The sequence below is a fragment of the Triticum urartu genome, chromosome 5A, assembly GCF_056163025.1.
Source record: "Triticum urartu cultivar PI428250 chromosome 5A, HENAU_Tu73, whole genome shotgun sequence".
NCBI lineage: Eukaryota > Viridiplantae > Streptophyta > Magnoliopsida > Poales > Poaceae > Triticum > Triticum urartu.
In genome coordinates this window covers 680,707,031-680,712,440 of record NC_141877.1, presented here as the reverse complement: position 1 = coordinate 680,712,440, position 5,410 = coordinate 680,707,031, and positions in this window count along the sequence as shown.

Below are 5,410 nucleotides of genomic sequence, written 5' to 3'. Positions count from 1 at the left end.
TTATCCTCGATGGCAACAATACAATATGTGCCTTGCTGCCCCTGCTGTCACTGGGAAAGGACACCGCAAGATTAAACCCAAAGCTAAGCACTTCTCCCATTGCAAGAAAGATCAATCTAGTAGGCCAAACCAAACTGATAATTCGAAGAGACTTGCAAAGATATCAAATCATGCATATAAGAATTCAGAGAAGAATCAAATATTGTTCATAGATAATCTTAATCATAAACCCACAATTCATCGGATCTTGGCAAACACACCGTAAAAAGAATTACATCAAATAGATCTCCAAAGAGAGAACTTTGTATTGAGATGCAAAGAGAGAGAAGAAGCCATCTAGCTAATAACTATGGACCCGAAGGTCTACGGTAAACTACTCACACATCATCGGAGAGGCTATGGTGTTGATGTAGAAGCCCTCCGTGATCGAATCCCCCTCCGGCAGATCACCGGAAAAGGTCTCTAGATGGGATCTCACGGGTACAGAAGGTTGCGGCGGTGGAAAAGTGGTTTCGTGGCTCCCCTGGATGTTTTCAGGGTATAAGAGTATATATAGATGAAGGAAGTAGGTCGGTGGAGCTACGAGGGCCCCATGAGGGTGGGGGCAAGCCTGGCCCCCCTGGGCACGCCGCCCTACCTCGTGGCCGCCTGGTTGCTTCCTTGACGTCCACCCCAAGTCTCCTGGATTGCGTTTGTTCCAAAAACGATCCCCGCGAAGGTTTCATTCCGTTTGGATTCCGTTTGATATTCCTTTTCTGCGAAACACTGAAATAAGCAAAAAAAACAGCAACTGGCACTGGGCCTCCAGTTAATAGGTTAGTCCCAAAAAATAATATAAAAGTGCATATTAAAGCCCATTAAACATCCAAAATAGATAATATAATAACATGGAACAATTCCTGCTCGTCCTCGAGTAGGTAAATGATAAAAACAGAATTTTTGATGTGGAATGCTACCTAACATAATTTTCAATGTAATTTTCTTTATTGTGGCATGAATATTCAGATCCGAAAGATTCAAGACACAAGTTTAATATTGACATAAAAATAATAATACTTCAAGCATACTAACAAAGCAATTATGTCTTCTCAAAATAACATGGCCAAAGAAAGTTATCCCTACAAAATCATATAGCGTGGCTACTGGCTATGCTCTATCACACAAAATATTTAAATCATGCATAACCCCGATGACAAGCCACGCAATTGTTTCATACTTTTGATGTTCTCAAACTTTTTCAATCTTCACGCAATACATGAGCGTGAGCCATGGATATAGCACTATAGGTGGAATAGAATGGTGGTTGTGGAGAAGACAACATGGGAAGATAGTCTCACATCAACTAGGTGTATCAACGGGCTATGGAGATGTCCATCAATAGATATCAATGTGGGTGAGTAGGGATTGCCATGCAATGGATGCACTAGAGCTATAAGTGCATGATATGAAAGCTCAAAAAGAAACTAAGTGGGTGTGCATCCAACTCGCTTGCTCACGAAGACCTAGGGAATTTTGAGGAAGCCCATCATTGGAATATACAAGCCAAGTTCTATAATGAAAAATTCCCACTAGTATATGAAAGTGAAAAAATAGGAGACTCTCTATCATGAAGATCATGGTGCTACTTTGAAGCACAAGTATGGTAAAAGGATAGTAGCATTGCCCCTTCTCTCTTTTTCTGTCTTTTTTTTAATTTGGGCCTTTTTCTCCCTCTTTTTATGGCCTCTTTTTCTTCGTCCGGAATCTCATCCCGACTTCTGGGGGAATCATAGTCCCCATCATCCTTTCCTCACTGGGACAATGCTCTAATAATGAAGATCGTCACATTTTTATTTACTTACAACTCAAGAATTACAACTCGATACTTAGAACAAAATATGACTCTATGTGAATGCCTCCGGCGGTGTACCGGGATATGCAATGAATCAAGAGTGACATGTATGAAAGAATTATGGATGGTGGCTTTGCCACAAATACGATGTCAACTACATGATCATGCAAAGCAATATGACAATGATGAAGCGTGTCATAAGAAACGGAACAGTGGAAAATTGCATGGCAATATGTCTCGGAGTGGCTATGGAAATTCCATAATAGGTAGGTATGGTGGCTGTTTTGAGGAAGGTATATGGTGGGTTTATGGTACGGGCGAAAGTTGCGCGGTACTAGAGAGGCTAGCAATGGTGGAAGGGTGAGATTGTGTATAATCCATGGACCCAATATTAGTCATAAAGAACTCACATACTTATTGCAAAATTCTATTAGTTATCGAAACAAAGTACTACGCGCATGCTCCTAGGGGGGATAGATTGGTAGGAAAAGACCATCGCTCATCCCCGATCGCCACTCATAAGGAAGACAATCAATAAATAAATCATGCTCCGACATCATCACATAACGGTTCACCATACGTGCATGCTACGGGAATCACAAACTTTAACACAATTATCTCTCAAATTCACAACTACTCAACTAGCATGACTCTAATATTACCATCTTCATATCTCAAAACAATCATCAAGTATCAAACTTCTCATAGTATTCAATGCACTTTATATGGAAGATTTTATTATACCCCTCTTGGATGCCTATCATATTAGGACTAATTTCATAACAAAAACAAATTACCATGCTATTCTAAAGGACTATAAAGTAAAACCACCACCGTGCTCTAAAAAGATATAAGTGAAGCACTAGAGCAAAATTATCTAGCTCAAAAGATATAAGTGAAGCACAAAGAGTATTCTAATAAATTCCGATTTATGTGTGTCTGTCCCAAAAGGTGTGTACAGAAACGATTATTGCGGTAAACTAAAAAGCAAAGACTCAAATCATACAAGACGCTCCAAGCAAAACACATATCATGTGGTGAATAAAAATATAGCCTCAAGTAAAGTTACCGATAGACGAAGACGAAAGAGGGGATGCCTTCTGGGGCATCCCCAAGCTTAGGCTTTTGGTTGTCCTTGAATTTTACCTTGGGGTGCCGTGGGCATCCCCAAGCTTAGGCTCTTGCCACTCCTTATTCCAAAATCCATCCAATCTTTACCCAAAAATTTGAAAACTTCACAACACAAAACTCAATAGAAAATCTCATGAGCTCCGTTAGTATAAGAAAACAAACCACCACTTTAAGGTACTGTAATCAACTCATTATTTATTTATATTGGTGTTAAACCTACTGTATTCCAAGGTCTCTATGGTTCATACCCCCCGATACTAGCCATAGATTCATCAAAATAAGCAAACAACACACGAAAAACAGAATCTGTCAAAAACAGAACAGGTTGTAGCAATCTGTAGGTTTCAGATACTTCTGTAACTCCAAAAATCCTGAGAAATTAGGACATCCTAAATAATTTGTATATTGATCTACTGCAGTTGGAATCAGTATTTTATCGCTCTCTGGTAAAAAATGAAAATTATTCTCGTGAGTGCATACTTTCTGTTTTTTTAACAGCAAGATCAAATAACAATCACCCAAGAAGATCTTAAAGGCTTTACTTGGCACAAACACTAACTAAAACATAAAAAACAATCATAACAGAGGAAAGATGATTTATTTATTACTAAATAGTAACAAAAAGCAAGGAACAAAAATAAAATTGGGTTGCCTCCCAACAAGTGCTATCGTTTAACGCCCCTAGCTAGGCATAAAAACAAGGATAGATCTAAGTATTGTCATCTTTGGTATGCAATCCATAAGTGGCTCTCATGATAGATTCATAAGGTAATTTAATTTTCTTTCTAGGAAAGTGTTCCATGCCTTTCCTTAACGGAAATTGGAATCTAATATTTCCTTCTTTCATGTCAATAATTGCACCAATCGTTCTAAGGAAAGGTCTACCAAGAATAATAGGACATGTAGGATTGCAATATATATCAAGAACAATGAAATCTACGAGCACGTAATTCCTATTTGCAACAATAAGAACATCATTAATCCTTCCCATAGGTTTCTTAATGGTGGAATCCGCATGATGCAAATTTAAAGAACAATCATCAAATTCACAGAAACCTAACACATCACACAAAGTTTTTGGAATCGTCGAAACACTAGCACCCAAATCACATAAAGCATAGAATTCATGATCTTTAATCTTAATTTTAATAGAAGGTTCCCACTCCTCATAAAGTTTTCTAGGGATAGAAACTTCTAGTTCAATCTTTTCTTTATGGGATTGCATTAAAGCATCAACGATGTGTTTAGTAAAAGCTTTGTTTTGATCATAAGCATGAGGAGAATTTAGCACGAATTGCAACAAGGAAATACAATCTATCAAAGAGCAATTATCATAATTAAATTCCTTGAAATCCAAAATAGTGGATTCATTGCTATGTAAAGTTTTGACCTCTTCAATCCCACTTTTATTAATTTTTGCATCAAGATCTAAAAACTCTGAATCGTTGGGACGCCTTTTAACTAAAGTTGACTCATCTCCAATTCCATCTTTATAAAGATTCATATTGGCAAACAAAGACTTAATAGGAGACACACCAATCACTTTTAGATCTTCATCATTATTATCATGAAAACTAGAAGAACACGCTTTTACAAAGAAATCTTTTTTAGCACGCATCCTAGCGGTTCTTTCTTTGCACTCATCAATGGATATTCTCATGGCTTTGCGAGACTCATTGATATCATGCTTAGGTGGAATATATCTAAGTTTCAAAGAATCAACATCAAGAGAAATTATATCCACATTCCTAGCCAACTCATCAATCTTAAGCATTTTTTCTTCAATCAAAGCACTGAAATTCTTTTGTGAATTCATAAATTCTTTAACACTAGTCTCAAAATAAGAGGGCATCTTATTAAAATTTCCATAAGAGTTGTTGTAGGAATTACCATAATTATTAGAGGAATTACTAGGGAACGGCCTAGGATTAAAATTTCCTCTATACGCATTGTTACCAAAATTGTTCCTACTAACAAAATTCACATCCATAGGTTCATTATTATTCTTAATCGAAGTGGACAAAGGCATATCATTAGGATCAGAAGAAACACTCTTATTAGCAAACAAATTCATAAGTTCATCCACCTTTCCACTCAAAACATTAATCTCTTCTATCGCATGAACTTTTTTACTAGTAGATCTTTCGGTGTGCCATTGAGAATAATTAACCATAATATTATCTAGGAGTTTAGTAGCTTCTCCTAAAGTGATTTCCATAAAAGTGCCTCCCATGGCCGAATCTAAAAGATTTCTAGAAGCAAAATTCAATCCAGCATAAAAATTATGTATAATCATCCATAAATTCAAACCATGTGTAGGGCAATTAACTATCATTAATTTCATCCTCTCCCAAGCTTGTGCTACATGCTCAGGATCAAGTTGCTTAAAATTCATAATATCGTTTCTAAGAGAGATGATCTTAGTGGTAGGAAAATACTTAGAGATAA